Source organism: Jaculus jaculus, chromosome 1, assembly GCF_020740685.1.
Source record: "Jaculus jaculus isolate mJacJac1 chromosome 1, mJacJac1.mat.Y.cur, whole genome shotgun sequence".
Lineage (NCBI taxonomy): Eukaryota > Metazoa > Chordata > Mammalia > Rodentia > Dipodidae > Jaculus > Jaculus jaculus.
The window spans coordinates 235088394-235113876 of record NC_059102.1 but is presented as its reverse complement, the minus strand read 5'-3'; the positions used below and the strand labels follow the sequence as shown (position 1 = coordinate 235113876).

The window sequence follows — 25483 nt, the reverse complement described above, 5'->3', positions numbered from 1 at the left end:
GTAAGCAGAATCTGGATCCATCTGTGTGTCCAGGCTTGGTCACATGGTGAAATGGAGGAAGAAAAACATCAGGTCTGGTAGCCACAGATATGGCAGGACCATTGTGGGTAGGAGGGAAGGATAGGCCCTCAATAGTCATTTCACCTCCCCACAACAGGGCCTTCCCTACAGGAAAAGGGGATGATGATGGTACCTCATGTCTCTGCCATTGCTTTGTGTAGGAGGTCAATAATTTCTTACTGCTGAGACTCAAGCACCAAGGCCACCCCACCTAGGAGAGGAAAAATAAAATATCATCCTGGCAGTGAGATACTTCCCAGAGAGTTCTTGGTCAGGGAAATACCTGAGGTCTCCAAAATATATACATGCTTTGCCAAAACTAGATGGTTAAGACCCTATTGCTAAGGTCCCACATGTGTTGGTTGCTAGATAGTCAATAATCAAAATGGGTAATGAGCTGAAAGCCTTCTTCTCCTTGCTGGCTAGCTATCAGAGTGCTGGGAACTGCTATGCAAGCTGCTGAGAAAGTCAGCTTTCTTATCCAATAATGGACCCACCCTGCCTGCTATAAAACTAGCCAGGCAAGATGTACCTACTATTGCAATAGTGACATGACTGTCATAGGGGTAATCAACTCTTCTTTTAAAAACCTTTTAGGGCTGGAGAGATGGCTTAGCGGTTAAGCACTTGCCTGTGAAGCCTAAGGATCCCGGTTCGAGGCTCGATTCCCCAGGTCCCACATTAGCCAGATGCACATGAGGGTGCAAGCGTCTGGAGTTCGTTTGCAGTGGCTAGAGGCCCTGGCACGCCCATTCTCTCTCTCTTCTCTCCCTATCTGCCTCTTTCTCTCTCTGTCACTATCAAATAAATAAAAATAAACAAAAAAAATTTAAAAAAAAACCTTTTAAATATTTTACTTTATTTGTTTATTGGAGAGAGAGAGATGGGCAGATAGAAACAGAGAATGGGTTGACAGGGCCTCTAGCCGCTACAAATAAACTCCAGACACATGTGCCAGCTTGTGCATCTGGCTTACATGGGTTCTGGGGAATCAAATCTGGTTCTTTGGCTTCATAGGCAGGCACCTTAACTGCTAAGCAATATCTCCAGCCCTAATTTTTAAAAAATATTTTATTTTGTTTATTTATTGGAGGTAGAGAGAGAGAGGTAGATAGAGAGAATGGGTGCACCAGGGCCTCCACTACAAACAAATTCCAGGTGCATGCACTACCTTGCACATTTGGCTTACATGGATCCTAGGGAATCAAACATGGGTTTTAGGTTTTGCAGACAAATGCATTAACCACTAAGCAATCTCTCCAGACCAGCAATTCCTCTTTTGACTGGATCTCACACCCACTGAATGGGTGGCGATCCATGCCAGGCACTAAAAACCTAGTCAAAAGCCTATGGGTAAGAAGATCATGGATATAGGAAGGGAAATTGCCAACTGCTGTTTAACTAAATGGATATGATGTGATTACCAAATTGCGCCTTTAAAATTTATATGATTATGCCCATAGGTTAGTCCACTGATCTCAGAAAGAAAAAAAAAATGAGTGATATCTTTACAGAGATGGAAAGAAGAAAGAAATGAAGGAAGAGGAAAGAGAGAGAAAGAAAGAAAATAGTTTTTAAAAAAGAGCTAAAGGGGGCTGGGGAAATTGCTTTGTGGTTAAGGCATTTGCCTGTGAAGCCTAAGGACCCCATTCAATTCCCCAGAACCCACATAAGCCAGATGCACAAGGGGGCACATGTGTCTGGAGTTGGTTTGCAGTGGCTAGAGGTCCTGCTGTGCCCATTCTCACTCTCTCTCTATCTGCCTCTTCCTCTCTCTCTCTCTTGAATTAAAAAAGGAGGGGAGCTAAAGGGCTGGAGAGATGGCTTAGTGGTTAAGGCACTTGCCTGTGAAGCCAAAGGACCCATGTTCAACTCTCCAGATCCCACGTAAGCACAAAGGTGAGGCAAACACAAGATCACACATGCCCACTAGGTGGCGCAAGCATTTGGAGTTCTGTTGCAGAGGCTGAGGACTTGGTTCACCAGTTCTTTCTCTTTCTCTCTCTTCTCTTTCTCTCTCTGCTGCACTCTCTCTGAAATAAAACTTTTTAAAGGAACTAAAGGATTGAGGAGATGGCTCAGTTGATAAAATGCTTGCCAAGAAAGCATGAGGAACTGAGTTCAATCCCTAACACCTATGTAAAATGGTAGGTGTGATGGTACATGCCTGTAATTCCAAAACTGAGGAGGCAGCAACAGCAGATCCCTGGAGCTCACTAGTGAGATAATGTAGCAAATCAGTCAGCTCTTGGTTCAGTGAGAGATAAGAGGAAGATACTCAACAGTGACCTCTGACCTCAACAGGTATGTGCACACACGTGCCCACACAAAGCACACATGCACACACAATATAAAATAAAGATAAAATAATTAAAAAAATGAATGGGGGCAGCGACAATGGAAAAGAGTGTACCAACTCATGATGTATCCATACAAAATATGTTGCCAATAATAATAGTAAGGAAAAAAAGGAATAGCCATGTGCGGTGCTGTATGCCTTTAATCCCAGCACTCAAGAGTCAGAAGTAGGAGGATTTCTGTGAATTCAGCTCAAGACCGGCCTGAACTGATATAGTGGATTCTAGGTCAGCCTGGGCTAGAGTGTGATAACTAACCTGCCTTGAAAAACAAAAAAAAGAAAAAGAAAGAAAGGAATAAAAGAGATTACATTGAAAAGGGCTTGAAGAAATGGCTTACCAGTTAAGGCACTTGCCTCAAACCTAAGGACCCAGATTCAATTCCCCAGTACCCGTGTAAGCCAGAGGCACAAGGTGGCACATATGCCTACAGTTAGTTTGTAGTGGCTTGAGGCCCAGGTTCTATCTTCCTCTTTCTCTCTCTCTCTTTCTCAAACAAATAAAATATTTTTGAAAGACATTGCAAATTTCAAGATAAGGTTCCTGACAATGGTCACAGAGATTGCTAAACAATGCTTTCTCCTGTCCTAACATTTTGTGCTTCTCAGTTGGCAAATTACGGAGGAACACAGCCTTTAACATCTAGAAAGCCCTGCTATCTGTAGGGTGAAACACTGTCCCATAGGGTACATGTCTGCCTAATCATCTTAAAGTCCCTAAGAAATCCACAAAGATCCTGGCTCTTTAAATCAAGGGTGAGGTGAGCCCTCCTCCCCCCACCTCCCCTCTCCTCAGTCCCTGAGAAGTGTGAGCACGCTGGCATTTCCTTCTAACCCCAAGTGCTTCTGAGACAAGGCAAAGCCGCAAGCTGCAGCCTAACCCAAGCTCAGCTACAGCACAACCACCGGCCAGACCACGTCAATGGAGTTTTCTGAAGGCTTGAGTGGGGATACCCACAGCCTCTCTCCCATGGGATGGTTGACTGAATGCATGGAAAACCACATGCACGCAACTGGGATAAGCACAAGGTCTGGGACAAATGGCGAAGGTTTGATCCAAACTGGAAAATGCTGCCCCCACTCCTCTTCTCCCAGCCAAGGCAAGGAGGTCAGGCTCTGACCAGTTTAGAAACTGTTCAGCAGTTAAAGGCACTTGCTTGCAAAGCCTGAAGAGCCAGGTAAGAATTCCCCGACATCCATGTAAAATCAAATGCCAAAAGTGACACAAGCATCTAGGGTTCATTTGCAGAGGCAAGAAAACCCACCATGTACACACGCGCGCACGCGCACACACACACACACACACACACTTAAATAAGAAGAAAAACTAACATTCATCAAGAAAACTACAGCAGTCAAATAATAATAACCATCGGGGAGGAGTCCTCAGGTTGAATGATTTGTCTCCCCAAAGCTCACTTTGATACCTGGTCCCCAGTGCTACAGAACTGGGAGATGGAACCTCATGGGAGATGTTTGGGGCATGCACTGGGCTCTTGGGAATAGACTAATGCTCTACGCAGGAGTAAATGGGTTCTTGCTCCTGGAGAGTAAGACTGCCAAGCTCGCTGGCTTTTTTGCTGATTTCCTCTTTATGCTCTAAGATAAGCAGCGTGAGGCTCTCACCAGCACCATGCTTTTAGACTCCCCTGGCCTTCAGAACCATGAGCCAAAGTTCACCCCACCCTCCCTTACAGATGCCTCATTCTCAGAGGCTTCCTTTCAGTAACAGCGTCCTGAAGCACGTAGAGAGAAACGGTTACCAGTCCTCAGCTTTGAGGTCCTCATTTCAGTTCCTCCGATGGTGGCCTTTCCTTGGTGATCATGACTAGGGCTAAAGTAAGCTCTGCCCTTGCAGAAAGACAGTGGATAGACCTTGACAAAGTGTGGAGTTGGGCTAACCAGAGTCACGTTCCTTTCACTGCTGCAATCTCACCCCTGACACTTCTACCTGTTGTCCATCCTTGAGCTTTCCCCTGCCCTAAGAAGAGGGCGGAAAAACCAGGCCCAGGGGCTACAGATGACCTACAAACCTTGGGAAGCACGTTTCACCACCTCAGCGTAGCCTGCTTGCAAATTTTCTAAGAACAGGAAGCATTAAGGCAAGGAGGTGGCATCAACCTGCGAGTGAGCCCCACACCCATGGTTCAGTTGCCAAGGGGCTCTTGGAGTCAGGAGCCCTGCCTCTCTTGCCAGATGCTGAGCAGTCCTCTGGCAGCATCCCTCCCGGCTCTAACCATGTGGCACTTTGTAGTTTAGAAAATTATGCCACTATTGCATGTGTTGGCTCATTTGGCCTGGCTGGCCAAATATAAGGCTTGCAGTATCCACTGTTGGGTATCTTCACTAGTGACTTTTCTCTCTCCCATTGAACTGCGTGCAGTGAAGCTTTGTCCAGCTTTCTGTCATCTGGTCTACATGGAAGATGTTTTCAGGTCAGCTCCAGCAGTGTCTCAGTGGCCTTGCAGCCCACGTCTGTGGAGTCTTCAGCAATAGGGTCTTACCATCTATTACTGGTGGGAAACCAAGGGCCTTGGAAATGGCCTGTAATGTTTTGGGGGCATCGGGGACCTCCCTGGCCAACAACTCACTGGAAGGTATCCCATCCTTGGCACTGAAAATTTTCTAGTAACAATCTATGGCTCCTGTGTGTTCCACTGTCCAAAAAAGTAGGTTTCCATATGAATTATTTATATCCTGTTAGATTTTTATTGGCCTTCCCTCCACCTTTCCTTTACTCAATCTCTTCCCCTGACCTCACTGAGGATTTTCACCCCATTAATCCATTAATCTGTTCTTCCACTTACATTATACAAGACCAACCTATTAAGCACCCCCCTCCCTTCCTTTCTCTTCCCTTTATCTCTTTTCTACTTTACTGGCCTCTGCTACTGAGTTTTCTTCCTACTCACACAGAAGTCTAGTCAATTGTAGCATGGATCCTCATATGAGAGAGAACATGCGAAGTTTGACTTTCTAGGCCTGGGTTACCTCACTTAGTATAATCCTTTCCAGATCCATCCAGTTTCCTGCAAATTTCATAACTTCATTTTTTTGTCCCGTCAAGTAGAACTCCATTGTGTAAATGTGCCATATCTTCCTTATCCACTCATCAGTTGAGGGACATCTAGGCTGGTTCCATTTCCCAGCTATTATGAATTGAGCAGTAATAAACATGGTTGAGCAAGTATCTCTAAGGTAATGAGTCCTTATGACATATGCCTAGGAGTGCTATAGCTGGGTCATATGGTAGATCTATTTTTAGCTATCTCAGGAACCTCCACACTGATTTCCACAATGGCTGGCCCAGATTGCATTCCCACCAACAATGTAGAAGGGTTCCTCTTTTTCCACATCCTTGCCAGCATTTATGGTCATCTGTTTTCATGATGGTAGCCAATTTGACAGAAGTGAGATGGAATCTCAACATAGTTTTAATCTGCATTTCCCTGATGACTAAGGATGTAGAACATTTTTTGATGCTCATATGCCATCTGTATTTCTTCTTTTGAGAACTCTCTATTTAGCTCCATAGCCCTTTTTTTTAACTGGGTCGTTTTGATTTCTTATTATTTAATTTTTTGAGTTCCTTGTATATCCTAGAGATTAATCTATCAGATGTGTAGCTGGCAAAGATTTTCTCCTGTTCTGTAGGTTGCCTCTTTGCTCTATTCGCAGTGTCTGTTGCTGTACAAAAGCTTTGTAATTTCATGAGATCCCAGCAGTTAATCTGTGGTTCTATCACCTGAGCAGTTGGGGTTATATTCAGAACATCTTTGCCAACACCAATATGTTGAAGGGTTTCCCTACTTTTTCCTCTGGCAGTTTCAGAGTTTCAGGTCTGATATTAAGGTCTTTGATCCATTTAGATTTAATTCTTGTGCATGGAGAGATAAGGATCTATTTTCATCCTTCTACAGATACATACCCAGTTTTCCCAGCACCATTTGCTGAAGTCTGTCTTTTCTCCAATGAGTATTTTTGGCATTTTTGTCAAAGATCAGGTGGCTATAGCTACCTGAACTTACATCTGGGTCCTCTACTCTGTTCCATTGATCTACATATCTGCTTTTGTGCCAGTACCATGCTATTTATTTTTGTGTGGCATGTCTGTTATGGGGAAATCCAACCACCCTCTAATTTGACTGGGGGCCTGCTCCATGGGAGGGAATACAGCCCTGATACTGAAAGCCTGCAACAGGGATAGTCATGAGCCCTAGGGGTGTAACATCTGCTGCTGTCTGGCTAAAAGCATAGATTATGCTCACCAAACTGCCCAGTAAGCACTTCTGTTAATGTTCATACCCATATATTAATGCTACTCTCACTTTTGGTTAGAGAAGCTTCAGATGGCAGTGACATTGAGATGACTCAAAAGGCATCATAGTGCTGAAAAGAAGTGACAGGGGAATGCTCAGCACTGATATATCTTAATCACATGTTCCATGGCTCAGAGTCCATTGCAGAAGAGGTGGCAGAAAGAATGTAGGAGCCAAAGGAAGAGTAGGACTCCTTACAACGTGCTCCTCCAGACACAAAATGTCCTGGATATCCTTGTCCTCACAGTGCCTGACACAACCTACACAATACCATCATAATAGGAAAAAAAGATGATGACATCAAAATAAAAGAAAGACTGATTGAGAGGGGGAGGGGATAGATGGAGAGTGGAGTATCAAAGGGGAAGATGGGGGAGGGAGGAAATTACCATGAGATATTGTTTACAATTATGGAAGTTGTCAATAAAAAATAATAATAATAAATATTTTTAAGTAAAAGAAAAAGCAAATTCTGCCACCCGTGGTGTGGAGGTTTGATTCAGGCGTCCCCTATAAATTTAGGTGTTCTGAATGCTAGGTTCCCAGCTGATGGAGATTTGGGAATTACTGCCTCCTGGAGGAAGTGTATTGTTGGGGGAGGGCTAATGTGTAATGGTGAATCTTATTTGCCAATTTAACAGGATTTAGAATCACCATGGAAACAAACCTCTGGGCATGTCTGTAAGGGATTTTCTAGATTAGGCCAATTGAAGTGGGCAACACTATTCCATTGGCTGGGGTCCCAGCCAGTTTCCCTATGCCAGTGTTTGGCATACTCTCCTGTTGCTATTGTCCACCTTATGTTGGCCATCATTTTCCCCTGCCATCATGGAGCTTCCCCTCGAGCCTGTAAGCCAAAGTAAACTTTTTCCCACAAGCTGCTCTTGGCTGGATGATTTCTACCAGCAATGTGCACCTGACTGTGACCTTAAAGCAACACATGGTGACTAGGGAGGTGATGCCAGTGATTAGAGCCAAGAGCCCTCAGGGATCAGGAAGCCCAGGTTCCCGAGCACTGGGTGTCCATGGAGCACAATGCTCACATGAATGGTGCAAGCACAGCATCCTCACATCCTGTCAGCCCAGCAGATCCTGGTGAGCTGTAGGGAGACAAGGCACCCATGGGTCCCAGCTGCCCTAAAGCTCCTTTTAAGAAGCGAGAAGTGGACCCAAGGCTCAAGAGAGTCAATAAACAATATCATTTAGTTAGAATTTATATGAGCTTTCTTTTTTTTATACTCATTTTTCCTATTACCTTCTATTTTTACAAACTGGATTTCTATCTGTGAGAATGAATGAGGAGGATTCATTTTGTAAGATGTATGAGTTATTTAGGAGGAAAATATTAAGGAAACAAGAGTCTAAGAGGTTCATAGACATGAGAATAATTGTTAAAAGTGATATACACATGTAATTTAAATCAAGCAAACCCTAACCAGCCTATAGTGCTTGCCTCTCTCATTGCTGCAACAAATACCCAACAAAAAGCATCTGAAGAGGAAATTCACTTCAGCTTACAGTTCAAGGGGATGCAGCCCATCGTGGTGAGGGAAGACACGGTAGTGAGAGGACAACGAAGTTTGTCATACTCAGGAAGCGCAGAGCAAAAGATGCTGGTACTCAGCCAGCGGCCCCCCCCCACCTCTCTCTTTGGTTTTTTGAGGTAGGGTCTCACTCTAATTCAGGATGACCTGGAATTCACTATGCAGTTTCAGGGTGGCCTTGAACTCATGGTGATCCTCCTACCTCTGCCTCCCGAGTGCTGGGATTAAAGGTGTGTGCCACCATGCCCAGCCTTTTTTTTAAATTTATTTATTTTTTCAATTGGCAATTTCCATAATTGTAAACAATATCCCATGGTAATTTCCTCCCCCCCCACTTTCCCCTTTGAAACTCCACTCTCCATCATACCCCTTTCCTCTCTCAATCAGTCTCTCTTTTATTTTAATGTCATGATCTTTCCTGCCTATTACAATGGTCTTGTGTAGGTAGTGTCAGGCACTGTGAGGTCATGGATATCCAGGCCATTTTGTGTCTGGAGGAGCACGCTGTAAGGAGTTCTGTACTCTCTCCTTTTTAGACCGCCTGGGACCCCAGCCAATGGAATAGTGTTGCCCACTTCAATTGGCCTAATCTAGAAAATCCCTTACAGACATGCCCAGAGGTTTGTTTCCATGGTGATTCTAAATCCTGTTAAATTGGCAAATAAGATTCACCATTACACAGCCCAACTCATGAGCCTACTGCTATAGTTGGTTAGGAAATGTGCCCACAGGCAAAAGGTATATGGTGCCTGGTCCCAGTGAGCAGGATGAAGCCCCCACGATGGAGCAAGAAGGCAAAAGGAAAAGGCATGAGGAGCCTGTATCTTACCAACCAACCAGGAGCCCATGCCAGGGAGCCAGGCATGGGGTTGACTCTTCCTTTTGTAGAGATCTACCTGTGGCTCCAATAGAAACAGCTGCAGTGTGGCCTCTTGGCCCAGTCAGACTCTGGGGAGTCACCTAGAACACTGTGGATGGGTATTAAGTCCATACTGGGCATCGCAGGGCACCAACAGAAATGCGTACTAGAACAAACACCTCTCTGGTTGCTCAGAACTGATCTTACACATCTCACCTCTCCTTGATAGCTGTTTGGACTACAACTGACACTCACACCCCCCACCCCCAGTGGAAGGAAGGAGATTTAAAGCAGAGATTCTCAACTCTGACACCATGGGAGTTAGGGACCAGAGAACTCATTCCAGTGGGGAAACTGCCAGGTGCATTACAGAGCATGTACAATAAGTACTTCTGTCTCTTCTCGTCACACACCTGGGGCCCCTTCCCACTCCATAATAACCAAAAACAACTACAGAAATGACCCAGTACCCTCTGTGACCCTGGATAGAAATTACTGGATTGAAATGATACTAAAGAAGTTCTTGGGCTGGTGAGATGGCTTAGAGGTTATGGCGCTTGCCTGAAAAGCCAAAGGACCCAGGTTCAATTCCCCAGAATCCATGTAAGCCATATGCACAAGGTGGCACATATGTCTGGAGTTCATTTGCAGTGGCTGGAGGCCTATTCTCTCTCTCTCTCTCTCTCTCTCTCATACCCTTTCTCTCCTTTCAAATGAATAAATAAATAATTTTTTTTTTAAAAAAAAGAAGTTCTTGTAGCATGTAGGGTGTGTGGAATGACAAAAAGGAAAATATTTTCACCTTGGTGATACAAGAACTTGAAAATTTACTATAAGACAACAATTTAAACAGCAATTTCCTGTACCCACATAAAGCCAGATGCACAAAGTGGCCCATGCGTATGGAGTTTTTGTAGTGGCAAGAGGTTCTGACTCATTCGTTCAATCTCTCTCTCTCCTTCTCTGTTTGCAAATAATAAAATATTTTAAATTATTTTAACAGCAGGGCATTCTGGATATAAATTGAAAGGGGTAAGTATACAATAAGTGCTCAGTAGCAGTTTAGCCATGTGATGGCTGCCCTAGAGAAACAGGCTGTGACCTCCACCCTTTCCTGAGGTCACCAGAGACGCCGTGGGTCCTGCTGGCAGCCCTCCCGTGATTCTTTCTCCTGGTTTGTTAGTGATACTCAGCCTGTTATTTGCCATCAAAGACTTCACAGCAATCTTCAAGACTCAAAATGACACAGACTAGACCAGCTTCCTGTAACAGGAGCTTTTGAACATTTAAATTCTGCACATCTAATTAGAAATATGGTATGGCCAATGATGCATGCAGAAGAAATAAATATAGTAAGCTGCAAGGCAACTTGGGAGGGTTGCACATGGTTTAAATGAAAAAAGGAGGAAAATTAATATAGTCTGTACTGGATAGCCATGGTATTTGTTCTTCACAAGAATCTTCAGCCTATTATTTTAAGTGGGTTGAGCTGTTGGCGTTAGGAACTCGAGTGGATAAATATGTACACAAGAATTGTATAATCCAAAATTGTGCTTTCCTCAAATACAGCCAGTCAAGCCCAAGAGAAATAAAGACAGGAAGAGAAGAACTAAGAAAGGATGGGATGCCCAGAAGTGCAGTGAGGAGGGATTCATGAAGTCTCCACTTCTTTGTGCCCCTGACAGTGTGAGCATCCTGCTCTAGGAATTGCCCATTTCTCACACGCGCCTCCTAAACTACTCCATCTAATGCTATGGGTTGCCTGACAAAAGTTCGTTCTCGGAAAGCTGGTGCCACTGTAATGGTGAGAGGGATGGAGTTGGCAGGAGCTGGGGCCTGGGCACAAGTCATCAGCTGTCCTCCCAGGAGCACATCTCTCACCTCCACACACCCTGCCTGAGTCTCTCTAGCTTCCTGCTTGTCAGTGTGATCTCATCCACATACTTTCTTACTGTTTGTTGTTTCTTTTTTTTTTTTTCTTAAACATTGTATAGCCCAGGCTGACTTCACCCCTGTGGCAATCCTCCTGCCTCAGTCTGTTGAGTGCCGGGGATTCAGGGGGTGTAACCCTCCACCCCCAATCCCACCTCTACCAACACCAAGTCCAGCTTTCTCGCTCTTGTGATGCCATCCCATCTGAAGCCCTGATCAGAGTCGTGCAAGTGCCAGTGACATGCTCTGGAACCGCCAAAATTGGAGCTAATCCACCTTTTGGTCATAGCAGCACAACACATTAACGCACAGGCTTGACTGTCACACCTCTCCTCCAATACTTAAGAACATGGTGACAGGCCTGGGAAGTGCTGGTAAGCCAAGATAAAAGGCACTGTCTACCAGATCGCCAAAGGCATCGCAAACCCCTCTGCAATAAGTGTTTGACCAAATGCCTGCAGAAGGAGGTATGGGGTCCCCTCGCCAGCCACTGCGCCGCAGAGTCACCTATAGTTACAGATGAACCGTAATTAATGCAGGATGTGGACCTTTGAAAGACAATCCTGGATAAGAGTAATGTGGCATGTGCAAAGCATACTGATGGTCTGGGAATGTGGAACCAGAATCCTTGCATCCAACACTACTATTGGACTCCTCATGACAGAGGATAAAGCATCTCTCAGCCTCCCTCTACCTCCCCTAGAGTTATAGATCGCCATCTGTGGACAGACATCTTTTCTGAGAGAAGATGTCATCAACGTTCAGAATCCAATACTCACCCTGGGCTTTGTTCTGCCTGGGCAGGAATCCATACTCCACCACGGTTCTGAGGAGCGTCACAGTCTTCCCAGGCTGGGTTGTGACACCTCTGTGCCCCTCCCCCACATTAGCTTGATATCCAAATGTGGCTAGAAGGCTGTGAGACTCGCGGTGATCAATGACAGCTCCAATCAAAACCACCCAGATAGGCAGTGCATTCGTGGCTCCTTGATATAAAAGGTGTTTTATTTCTCATCCCTTTATTTTTGTCACTGAAAGAATGCTTCCCGTGTGCGGATTAATTAAAGTGTAAACATTAAATATTGATTGATGCATTATCAGCATGGAGCAGTGGCCTCCCGTCTGATTGATTCCTGGGGTGATTTATTGTCATATTTGGGGAGTCATTTCACTTGATAACCAAGAGGGATAGCCTGCCTCCCCCCTGCCACGCTGGCTCCACGCCATCCTCCTTTTTCCCCAGGACCTCCTCTTATTCTTCCAGGTGACATCTGAGTACCAATAACTGTAACATCTTCATCTTACTGTCAGGAGAAAAGAGTGTGGCCTGACTTTTTTTGTTGGGGGAGAGGGGTATATGTATGCCTGTTTGTGTCTTCCAGACAATTACCAAATCAACTAAGAGTTGAACATAGAAACTACAAAATCTACACAGAAATATTGGGTATTTCTGATAAACAGAACTGGCCCCTACAGAGCTCTGTGAAATGTGATCGCTGGCAAGCTGCAGGGTAGAGCGTGTAAGACAACCCAAAGGAGAAAAAGGAAAAACAAAAAAAAAACTAAAGTCTTCCAGTCCTCTGTATTTTCTGAGTACTAGACAATCAGGAAATAAAACAATAATTAATAGTGATGATTGATTATCAGCTTCGACACATGTGACTCATGAGATCACATTTTGTCAGACTGATTCACATATAGATGACAAATTGATGAAATGTCGACGATTTTAAATTTATAAATTTAAACGCCCTTCTGAAATGAGATATGATGATATTTATTTGGTTTTCAATAAGAAAATGACCCAAAAAAAAACAAGTCATAAGCAGCTCCCATGTGTTGTTTTTTTTTTTTTTTTCCACAAGTCAGGCATGAGTCTAAATGCTTTACATAATTTCCTTATGGAAAACTACATCACCTCTAAGGTATGCACTATCATTTTACTTATTTCATAAAAAAAAAAACCAAACAAAACAAAACAAAAAGAGCCTCGAGTGGCCAGGAAATCACGGAACATATCTGTCCAAAGATACCAATGCCCTTAGAGTGTGCTTCCAGACACCCCGGGGCCTGACATCCAGTCAATGCTGCATGTGGTCCAGGGATTCCAGGTGAGCTGAGGACTGTGGCCTTAAGGTCTTCCTATTTCTGGTTTCTTTCCTCTTGGCAGAAAGGAGCAGACAGCGTCCTGATCAATGCAGAGAAAACGCCACAGGGAAGTGTTTGGCCTGTTCTCTAAAAGCTGCCATTCTGAACAAGAGCCCAGTCAGGACCTATAAAACAAGCAGGCGCTGGAGGCCCTCTTGGCTCCAGGCAAGGGCCCCAGATGGGATTTCCCAGGAGTCTCCGCTCACCAGCTTCCTGCCAGGATGATGTCTTCAAGGAAGCAAGAGTCTCGTTCCTATTAGTCACTAGTGTAAACAAGGAAAGCAGCTCATTGTCCTCCTTCCCACCCTTCACAACCACCCAGGAAGGCGTACTGGTGGCTCAGGGCTCCTGCTTCACATGGAATCTTGTCTATTACACTTAGGGGTTCCAGGTTCTCCTAAACACATCACCCAACAAGATGCCTGATCACACATCAAGGGCCAGAATGAACCCTCTCTCTCTGGGTCCTGCCAGGTCCTCCTGAGCCACTTCCATCCTCTTCCATCACCCTTTCCAAGGATGTCCTAGATAAAATAAGGCACTGAGCAGCCCTCCACCTTTGCATAATGGGAGTTTATAATTATGATTATTCATCTGTAGAAAATGCAGCAGATGGTGACCATATTCCAAAAATACCCTGCTACAAACATGTCCATCTTCCTTGACTTTTCTGTGAAAAAGTTTGGATGAAAATATCTCCCTTTGTGTGTGTGTGAGTGTGAATGAGTGTGTGTTAGGTGTCTGTATGTGTCAAAGGGTAGTGGTGCAATATTTTCTCTGGACCCTTTCACTCACATGTCTTCAGTGTCTTATTTGGATAAATGCACTAAGGCTATGCATTGTTCTCTAAACACGACTTTAGCCACATCTGAGAGGGCCTCTCCTATTCCCAGGCCCTGTGTCACACACTTGACCTGAAAGTAAGTGTCCCAAGGAAATGCCCAGGAGAACCATTTCTACATGCACTCTCATTTTGACTTTGCAACCCAAGAGTTAATTTGGAAAGATGGTTTTAAACTTCTAAGAAAGAACATCTGTAGCATATTTCCTAGAAATACTATCTGCTATAAATTCTAGAATTGGCCTAACTTCCTAAAATTGTCCTTTGCAAATCAATTTCATAGCTTTTAAAATTCAAAGCTGCCGTAGATTCAACTGACATTATCCCGTCTTGTAAGGCAGAGCTGACGTCACTGGAACAGTAGATGGGCAAAGTCCGCAGTTTTGGCCCAAACCAGAGCAGAGCAAGGACACGTGTTACGGCCTCTGTGCTGTACGCGGGGTGTTTCTTCCTGCCATGCTTGGTGCTGGCTCTCGGTAAGACCCATTTTCCCCACAACGTTTATGAATATTTACTATGTGCTCACGACTACTCTAGGCACTGGGAGGCAGCAATAAATAATAGAGACTAAAATCCCTGTTCTCACGGGTGTACGTACGCCCAGGAACTTTCAATGGATGAGGTCAAGTATGTAACACAGGGCCTGGGGACAGAAAAGGAACCTGAGAGGCGGAGCAGAGGCAACCAGGTCAGTAAGCACAGCTCTGCCTGCCAGGGCCCAAGCCTTTTCACCAACTGCCAGGAGTGCTCAAGTGATCAGAAGGGATACCAAAGGCCTGCCAAATCCAATCCCAAGACAGGGCTTTCTTCCACCCCAACACCTACCATGCCAGGCAGGGTACTAAGCACCCCTACTCAAGATCTCTTTCTATGCCACCCCAGTATTTCTTCCCATTTTAAGGAGGAGTATATTAAGGCTCAGACAGATGGACTTAGCCAAGATTGGTGTCTAAAGAGCATGAAGTCACCTGACTCCAAAACAAGTACTCATTCTAGGTCCCCAACACTTCTTGGCTTGTTTTGGTTTTCTTATGGGAAGGAGTCTTTGAGGAAGGACTTGTGGAACTACATTTGCAAGGCTTGTTTTATTTTTGGGGGGGATTTTTGCAGGTGGGGGAGGAAGGGGACTGTTGGGGATTGAACTCAGAGCCTCAGTCATGTTAGGCGAGTGCTCTGCCACTGAGCCGTGCACCAGCCCTGTCTGTACAAGTCTCATTCTCTCAACATTGTCACCATCATCATAGTCATCACTAATTTCATCAACTTGAGAGATGACATGGGGCAGCCATGGTGGTGTATGCCTCTAACGCCAGCACTCAGGAAGCTGAGGCAGAAGAATGGGAATGGGAGGCCAGCCTGTGCTACCTAGCATATGTAGCCCAACTGGGCTATAAACCAACACTCTGTGTCAAAAAACACAGGAGCTGGGGAGATGGCATAGAGGTTAAGGCGCTTGCCTGCAAAGCCAAAGGACCCAGGTTCAATTCTCCAGGACCCACATAAGCCAGATGCACAAGATGGCACATGCATCTAGAGTTCCTTTGCAGTGGCTGGAAGCCTTGGTGCACCCATTCATTCTCTCTCGCGCGCCTCTTTTTCTCACTCAAGTAAGTAAATAAAATATCTTCAAAAAATAAATTTTTTCTAAAGCACAAGAGAACCATGCGTTTGACGGAGATCTTCACTGGGACCACTTTGTGAGTAGCCAGGGACTGTGATAATTATGTACATTGCATCTGCTGTACCCTTGTTCATGCTGAAGACCAGGATGGGGCCTCAGAACACAGCTCTGGGTTTAAACACATCTCTCCTCTTCCCAGCTGGGCAAGGGCAAGGCTGGGCTTGGTCTCTTGCCCACTATTACATAGGCCTGGTTCTCCACAAAGCTCATGTCATCCTGCCTCCCAGAGGCTGGGCACAGCCTTTAAACACAGCCCGCGGGAACGGAGTCCGGCATCGTCTGGGCAGCCTGGGGTGCTATGACTCAGCAGACCTGTGAATGAACCTGAGAAGTCAATGTGCTGATGAAAGCACGAGTTTGGGTGTCAAAGCGGAAGAAGCATGAAGTATGGCCACTGTTACCTCAAGTGGGCCGAGCTGGGGAGAAGCGGGAGGCCGGGCTTTGTTAATGCAGAGCATTCCCACCTGGAAGTCCCATGATCTAGGGAAGGTCTTCACAACGCAGCCCGAGACAGGAAGCTGAATGCCTGGGATGAACAGAGGTCATGTGCAAGGGAAGGAGAGATGCGAGACCGAAAAGGGAAGGAATGTAGCAAGTGAGCCGTGTTGAGCACATCCTGAACTGAGCCTGATGGACGTGAGCACCTGGACGTAGATGGTTCCTCGGGTCATGTCTGTAAAAAGGGCCAGCTAGCTGTTCACTGTGGGCTGCTTAGGGAGAAAGGGGCCTCACTCTCCAAGGGAGGTGACAGCTCTGAGCTACCAGCAGCTGATGCGGAGTAGGGGCACTGACCCCTGACCCCTGACCCAGCTGAGGGACCTGGGACAGGCCCTAGCGGGAACCTACACAGAGAGCCAAAGACTGAGGTCTGAAGCTGCATCTACAACAGCGGGTCAGGGTCTTGGCGCTGACTTTTGGAATTGCTGGCTTGCAGTGATAACGAAAGGGACATCCACTTTATGTCATGACCTGTTCCTCTGCATTTAATGTGCCCCTTTATTGCATGCACGCCGGTGTGGGCACACAGAGGCACATTAAGGCTCCCTGCACAGAGAGGAACAGCTGAGGAGTCCTGCAGGAACAAGCAGGAGGTATCCCCTGGGCATCAGGACAGTGTCCTGTCCACCCTTCAAGAGGCACTACTTCCCTGGGACCCACCCACAGAGTCACCTGAGGTCTCCTTCTCAGAGCCTGGCCCCATCTGCACCCCTCAATTTCAGCTCCAATGAGGAAATACAGTTTCCATTTACAAGGAGAATAATTCAATAAGTCATGTTCAGACTGCTTCGCTCTTACACACAAAAACTATTTTTAAAAAATCCAACCCTTCCACGTCTGACCAAGGAAGACACAGAGCAGATCCAGCAACATTAAGATTCTTCACACCCAGTAGTTCCACAGGAACATTCAGATGGCTCGGATGATCTTGGGCAGAAGATGGGAACCTGAAAGGTTCATTCTTAGAGACATCACCATCGGCCGGGCAGTCCCTGTGTCTGAGGAGGGACCGTTCCCACAACCCGGTGCGTCACTTCCCCCATGGATACATTTCACACTGTGTTAGTCAAACTGCGGCTGCATTTATTACAAGAGGATTCTTGAGAGACAGGATGGTAAAGGCTTTCTCACACTAGGCCAAGGCCCTGGTTGAACACACACCCGCATTAATTCAGAGACAAAAGGATGTAAAACAATAAATAAATAAAAGTCACATCTGTGTGGCCCAGGACCCCATAGTTGTGACAGGGCAGGGATCAGAGATGGGAACATAAAACTCTTTGTCTGAAAGGCTGGTGCACTATATGAAACAAACTTTGTAAAAAAGACAGGAGAGTGTCCTTTTATACAAAAGCAATATAGATAACAAACTGCTGTTTTCTTTTTTACTATCCAGGAGATAATTATCTAAAAGAAAAAAGAAACTGATATATTCTGTTTTGTACAGAAATTATCATGTCAGGAAAACTCTATAATCCCACCACTTAGATTTGAACCTTCTCCCTAAAATAAATGTTTACCTAGTGTTCGAAAAATGAGGATCTAGAAGAGAAAACTGTCATTTCTCCCTACAAAAAGTAGCTTTCCGGGCTGAAGTGATTGCTAAGTGGTTAAGATGCTTGCCTGCAAAGCCTAACAACTTGGGTTCAATTCCCGCTAGAAGCACAAAGTGGCACATGCATCTGGAATTTTGTTTGCAGCAGCTAGAATCCTTGGCATGCTCCCTCCCTCTCTCTCTCTCTCTCTCTCTCTCTCTCTCTCTCTCTCTCTCTCTCACACACATACACACACACACACACACACACACTACCTCCCTCCCTTCTCTCTCTCTTTCTCTGTCTCATTCTGTTTGAAAAATAAATAAATAAATAAAACTAAATAAATAAAAATAGTTTTCCCATTTTTAAACCAAGTATAAGTCACTCCTCTATGCCACTGTGTTATTTCCTAAAATTGTATATAAGTTGAGGAAATTTTGAAAGAAAGAAAAAAGCAGTTTTGAAGTTTGCTAAATGATCACCATCTAAGTCAGACTAGTTTTTATAATTCCTTTAAATTAAATATCTTTGATAATAAAGGCAAATTGAGGACCAATAAATTATAACTTTTAGGCTGACCAGTGACTAATTATATATATTATAATTAACTCTGGTTTCCTACACGAGGCATTTAGCTTAATAATCATCCCATCCATTAGCATATCTTAAAGGGATTTTGCAGAGCAGCCAGGGCATACCAAGAGCCCTCGGAATTCCTCCCTGGGCTATGAAAGGGTGCAGAATCAAAAGAGATGAAATTACTTTAAAAAGAAGTTTGGGCTAACTATAAGTTGAGAAACTCAGATTATAGTCATAAAACCCTAACTTAAAAATATTTATCCTAAATACACCCTCTGACCAGCACTAAGGAGCCTTTATGTTCTAAAAATCTACAATTTCCACTTATCTGTTCAAAACAGCTTTAGTCCTTTCAGGGGCTGGGGAAGACATTGACGGAGATTCAGGGTTAGGATCTGAACTTTGTAGAGGGACAAGTTTTTCAGGAAGTCCTTGACCTTGTCTTGTTGATAGTCCTAAGTAAAACCAACAGTTGTTGCTGATATTTCTGTTTGTACAGAAATATGGCATGGCAGGGGCGGGAGGGGTGGCTTAATGGTAAAGACACTTGCCTGCAAAACCAAAGGACCCAGGTTCGATTCCCCAGGACCACCCACATAAACCAGATGTTCAAGATGGCACATGCACCTAGAGTTTGTTTGCAGTGGCTGGAGGCATGGTGCTCCCATTCTCTCTCTCTCTCAAATAAACAAAAATTTAAAAATTATTTTAAAAAAACGACATATCAGGCAAACTCTATAATCCCACCACTTGGATTTGAACCTTCTTCCTATCATAAACGTTTACATAGTGTTCTATAGAACAGCTGTCCCTGACGTCCTTGTTCATTTTACAAACTTAAATACTTCTCTGGCACGTAGTTAGCTGAACTCTTGGGTTTATAAATAAAGCAGGAGAGCTGCTCTACAACTACTATGATTATGATGATGATGATGTTGGCTGTCTCTTGTGGCAACTGTCTAATTTTCCTTTACAGAACTGCTGTGAGGTTAGGAACACCCAGGAAGTCCCGTCAGAATATTCTAGTGAGCTCCTTGCTACCTGTGACACCTGTGTGGTGTGAAGCCACTGAAGTCTCTTTCTCGGCCTTTCCCTGTGAGTCTCTGGAGTGAGTGCTTAAGTTTTTTGATGTAGTTGGTGATCCAACCGTGTTCATGCCTGCTGTATTTTCCAGCTCTCTCTAGGTAATTGTCCAGTGTACATCGACATGTCACACCAAAGACACCATGAAGGTCAGACTGCAATAGAGCAAGTCCTGATTTTATCCGGGAGATTGATGTGCAAATCACCTTGATTTCGATTTGGCACAGGGTTATAAAAGGTACTTGTAATCACCGATAGCGTGTAAGATCAGGCCCCAGCATGGGACACTGTATTTTATATCCCCGCTGGAGTTTTCCCTAATACAACCATAAATCAGCCCAGAAAGCACACACTTGGTCTGTGTTAATAGACACAAGGAGAAATCCTGGTGCACTGAAACACTTTTAGAACTTGAGACAAGCGTCAAACTTTGTGTCAAAGCGACCCAGATGTACCTTTCAGAGGACGGACCACTGCAGGGCTTTTAGAAGTCACAGAGGAACATGGGCCACAGGAGAATTGTGTGGTTGGGCCCAAGTATGTACAGAAATTTCTATTTTTGAGTGTTGAAGCAAAGACTCAAAGTGTTAACATGGGGGGAAAAAATCTACAAACCAAAATAAAGTCATTCTAATATATGCATTTAAATATGGAAAGGACAGCAGAAGTGCAATGGATCAAGGGTCTGGCTAAGAATCAAAACATTCATAGTGTGGAGAAGAGAGGAAAGTGTAGTAAGGCGGTGCGGGCAGGTATAAGTGGTTCAATCAAAAAAACAGTTTGCAAAATAGCTTTTAAGAGTAACAGGGTCATTTTCTCCTGTGTCTTTCCTGTCTATTGCTACAAAATACTTCTATCATCAGATTAATGTATTTTAGGAAAAGATGTACTTTCATTTCTCTTTTTAAATTCTTAGAGCAGGCAGCCATAGTTTTTAATAACCATTACGTTAACAAAAAAACCTCCATGGGCTGGAGAGATGGCTTAGCGGTTAAGCACTTGCCTGTGAAGCCTAAGGACCCCGGTTCGAGGCTCGGTTCCCCAGGACCCACGTTAACCAGATGCACAAGGGGGCGCACGCGTCTGGAGTTCGTTTGCAGTGGCTGGAAGCCCTGGCCTGCCCATTCTCTCTCTCTCTCTCTCTCTCTCTCTCTCTCTCTCTCTCTCTCTCTCTCTCTGCCTCGTTCTCTGTCTGTTGCTCTCAAATAAATAAATAAAAATAAACCAAAAAAAAAAAAATTAAAAAAAAAAACCCTCCAGAATGGGAGCTGAAGAGATGGCTCAGAAGTTAAAGGCGCAAAGCCTGACAGCCTGAGGCTCAATTCCCCAGTACCCAGGTAAAGCCAGATGCACAAAGTGGCGCGTGCATCTGGAGTTTGTTTGCAGCAGCAGAAGACCCTGGAGCACCCTTCCCCGCACCCCCCCCTCCACCGTGTCATAAATAAAAAACATTTCAAAAACCTGTTTTGGAGAGTCAAACTCAGTATCAGAAGAAGAAAGGCTCAACTGCAACCTTTGGGTGCATCTCCCTCTTGGCTTGACCTCAGGCCCAGATTTTGCTCAGGGAACCTGCTCTGCTGCCATAACCTTGTTTCCTCAGTGTCACCCACCCCGTCCACTGTGGGCACCCAAGCCAGCGGTCCTCCCGCCTTGCTCTGGTGGGTTTGAAGGAGAAGACAGGGACCAGGTGGGAGCTACAAAGAGGCATTCCCTAGATAACAAAACATAGAAAGGAGTTATCACTTGCATTCCTTCCCCCACATTGTTACTCCTATAGCAATTCCTCCTCCCTTCACCTCAAGTCAGTCAGAAAATTCCTCATGAAAATGATCACAAATTGCTCCTGAGTAAGATAAAAGCCAACAGACTCTTCTGAATTGCAAGGGAAACAACCTACTGATCACAACTGATGCCTTCCATTGGAAGACAAGCAGCTTCGACCTGAAGGCACGTGGAAGCCGTCTGTAGAGGCTCACAGCTGGTGTTTCTGAAAGCATGAGCAGCCAGACTGAGGGCTGAAGAGGAGGAAAGAGGAGAGACTGAACTGCTGACTTGCAAGTTGGCCAAGCCAGAGGCTTGTTCCACATGACTGACCCCCATTCTATGACTTACTCTTTCCTATAATGTGCCTTACTTTTTCAACCATCCTTTCGGTATTGATATTTTATCAAGGCAGAAAAACAACCTTCGAGATGAAAACGTAGCATTGTGTTTAGAAAGACGGAGAAAAAAGTGACTGCTGAACACCTTCTTAAAAATGGTGGTGCATGCCTTTAATCCCAGCACTTGGGAGGCAGAGGTAGGAGGATCACTATCAGTTCGAGGCCAGTCTGAGACTACATAGTAAATTCCAGGTCATCCTGGGCTACAGTGAGACCCTACCTGGGGGAGAAAAAAAAAATACCTTAATCTTACAGAGGAGCTTAGGTTTCTGGTATCTGGATTTTTTATATTAGAACTGTATCTCGAGCAGTTTTATACAATGAAAATCAAAAACCACAAACAAACAAAAAGTTAAGAACAAAAGGAAGTTCTCCTTCAAGGCTCAGGGTCCATTTCGGAAGAGGTGGTGGAAAGAATGGAAGAGCCAAAGGAAGGGTAGGACTGCTTACAATGCAACTGTCCAGATAGAAATTAGTCTCGATATCTATGACCTCACAGTGCCTAGCACTGCCTTCACAAGACCCTCATAACAGGAGGAAACGACGATGACGTCAAAATAAAAGGGAGACTATCAGAGAAAGGAAGGGGCTAGGGCTATGACGCAGAGTGGGGCTGGGGAGGGAAGGTGGGCGACGGGAGGGAATTATCATGGCTTATTGTCTGTAAGTATAGAAGTTGTCAATAAGAAAGTAAAGGAAGTTCCATACCACCTTTACCCAAAGCCAGGACACCAATCTGAAAAACATAGAAACATATGAAAATCCCATTTTTCTTCCAAAAGTCTGAGCTGTGTAGAGGATTAGAAAATCCACGCCTAGTGTGGCAGCCACTCTCTCCACTTGAGGAGGAGGGCTTTCCAACATCTGCCCTCGAACATGTCCCCTGAGGACAGATCTTACCAGTGCTGGGCTTGCAGAGGGAGCAGAGAGATGGGCCCTTCCTCCATTTCCCAAGAGGGGACCTTTCTGGACCAGAAACGCACACAGGTGGAGAAGGTACCAGGCCCTGTGCTTTGTCTCCTGCCTGCCGTCTTCTGAGATCATGAAGATTCCCAAATCAGGAGCCAGAAGCCTGGCCTGCTTGTAAACCCGGTCATCTGGCACTGGAGGAGGAAGGAAGTGTCCATCCTTCAATGTGGAGCAAGTGCATAAAAATCCACCTCCCCTGGGGTCTACTGGAGCCCTTCTTTTTGTCCGCATCAACTTTCCCCAAGAGATATTAGAAATTTAAGAAACTGATCTAACCCTGCCTGGTTTCTCCTACTGTGAGTCTTAGAAGGTCCTGAGAGAAGGAAACGCCCAGGGCCTCAGTTTCCCTACCGGGAAAGGTGGTAATGACCAAGTGGGCATGGTGACATGCTGACAGACATCTACTAGGCTCAGCCACTTGCGTAGGATGAGCGGGGGAGGGACAAGGGATGCCTCTATCCACAGCTCTACCACAAATGGGGCTCAAAATTGTTCCCCGGGTACCCTGGAGATCAGGCCCACTAATGAGACAATGCTTGTGAAAATCCTGCACCCAGTGCCTGGACACAGCAAAGCCCAAATGTAAAGCAAGTTTGCTTGAATGTTTGCTCCTTGCTTAAAAAAAAAAAAAAAAAAACAGTCCTCCAGGGCTGAGATATAGCTCAGTGATAGAGTGGTTGCCTAGCATGGAGAAGAGCCTGAATTTGATTCCCAGAACTGCAGGGAGAAAAAAAGAAATCTTTCAAAATCAGGGATCCGCAAGCCTGGTTGTGCACACTTTTTAATCCCAGCTCATGTGGAGGCTGAAGCAAAATATTCAAAATGTAAAAGTGAGCTTCAGAGTGAATTTAAGGCCAGGCTAGACAATTCAGTGAGACTCTCTCAAAATAAAAAGTAGAACGAAGACTGAGGACAGAGCTCAATGAGTCAAGCCCCAAATTCAATCCCTAGTACCACCAAAACCTACATACAAACAAACCAGGAAGTCGCCATGTTTGAGCAATACAAAAGCATTCCTCTCCTGAGGGTCTTTTTGATAGATCCAGGAGAGCCTTCCACCCCCACCAACCTCAAGCAGTGCCAACTGGTACACTCATAAAGGGAACTGGATCAAATGAGAGGAGAGAGTGCCAGGAAACCGCACACAGATTCAGTAATCCCTCCCCAGGTGAGCCCTCCTAATGGCATCAGGGAAAAGGTAAGATGGCTTTCAAAAGCCGGCAGGGCAGGCGTGTGGACTGAGTATATGGGAAATCTCGGTGCCTGCCTCTCAGCCTGGCTGTGAAATTAAACTGCCCTTAGGAAAAAAAAAAAAAAGTGAAGTCTGAGGGAAGAGAAGAAGAAAAGGCAGTAAGTGGCACCCTGGTGGCTAGCCACCAGGTGCAGAGCTGGCCCTGAGAGGGCGGTGAGGGCAGCTTGGGATTTAAGGAGGGCTAATGTAAGCCACACAAATGCCTCCTCAGAGCCAGGGTGATGGAGACTCTGGGAGGTCAAAGTCCTGTTTGTAACCTAGCGTGTTGTGTTCCCTGTTCTTTCAAGATCTGGAAGTGATTAAATCAAGAGATTAGATGTCTTAAGTGTGCATTTAGTGAATTTCATCTTTGCATCAGAGAGTCATGCAGCATCCTTTCCAGAGACTGTACTGGGGCTTCTTCCCCTGTTCCTGTGTTCATAATTCAGGAGAGGTGTGGGGGAGGACTTGGAGAATTGGAAGAGCAAGAGGTTATAGGACAGGTGAGTGGAGCCGGCCCCACTCTACGATAGCAGGAGGCCCAGCACACCACACATTCCTCGTCTTTCCATTTGCTTCCTCTGCTGTGCACTTCTGTATGCAGCAGAGCGGGAGAGTGAGCGTGTGTGTGTTGCTGCTTCCCTCTAGCCTTGGGCTACCCCTGTCCTGCCTCTCTGTCCCCAGGACTCCCTGCCTCTCCCCACCCCATTCTTGATAATTATAGTTTATTGATTTCTCTTGGTGTTTGCTGCCCAGGCCCCACAGTTCTTCATCTTAATGGGGCACCTTGCCGTTCATCACAGGCTGCATTTCCAGAGAGGCAGGGTCCACCGGGGAGCTCCTGCCCCAGGGTGTGTGGGTCAAGTCCCCTTGTCCCTCCAACCTCCACTTACTGCATGTAGTACAGGCTCTGTGTGCAGGCGCAGTCTGAACATCCTCCCAGTCCTTCATCACTGCCCGTGAGGTTCAGAGTCGTGCCGGGCTTGGCTGAAAGTCACACGGCTGCCAAGTGCTATGGTTAGTTGTACATGAAACTCCTCGATGGTCACCCCGTTCCTAAAAAAAAAAGAAATTAAATTTTAAAAAAAGACCATTCACGTAGGTTTAGGGTGAAGGAAAAGTGCCCCAAGATGCTGGTGTAAAATAAAACTTGAAGACTACGATGACGAGCAGATCCCCCGCCCATTGCCACCCAGAAAGACAGGGTCCCCAGCCAGCTGGAGCAGTGCCCCAGCTGTTTCGGGAGACAACCTGGCTCCCGAGCTGTTTACTTCTCCCCATAAACAGGAAAGCCATAAAAGGGGCCTCCTTTGCTCAACCACTCAGGGGCTTCTCCCTCCTCTTCCTCCTCCTCCTCTTCCTTTCCCTCCGCCCCCAGTGTGTCCCCAAGCAAGAGGGGCAAGTGTTTCCCTCAGAAAATTGTTACCTTCTTTGTCCCTTTGTCTCAAGTGCCTCCTCTGGCCTGGAAATCCAACCGTTAAAGCCAACCTGAGTGGGGGACCAAGGCTGAACACCTGTGCCCAGCCCAGAACCCAGAGACACAAAGGTGACAATGACCGATGAACTGTAACCTCCCCCACCTCTCACTGATCACCTACATTTTTAAACTAATGGATACACAGGAAGGACCCATTTCAAGAAAAAAAAAAAAAAGACAGAAAACTATAATTTGAAGAACAAACA

General features: G+C 45.4%; 1 long non-coding RNA gene across 3 annotated transcripts in view; it reads right to left on the bottom strand.

The window, feature by feature from the left end:
* Nucleotides 1-13076: 13076 nt before the first annotated feature.
* The window catches only part of LOC123463540, a 37043-nt gene continuing 24636 nt past the window's right edge, over nt 13077-25483 (bottom strand). The window contains exons 3-5 of one of the 3 annotated variants that reach the window (XR_006638984.1): nt 25227-25262; nt 24694-24856; nt 13077-13481 (exon numbers count right to left, since the gene is read on the bottom strand). This is a non-coding gene — a long non-coding RNA (uncharacterized LOC123463540). The remainder of the gene's footprint in view (nt 13482-24693; nt 24857-25226; nt 25263-25483) is intronic. The other 2 variants (XR_006638983.1, XR_006638985.1) reach the window with 2 other exon arrangements.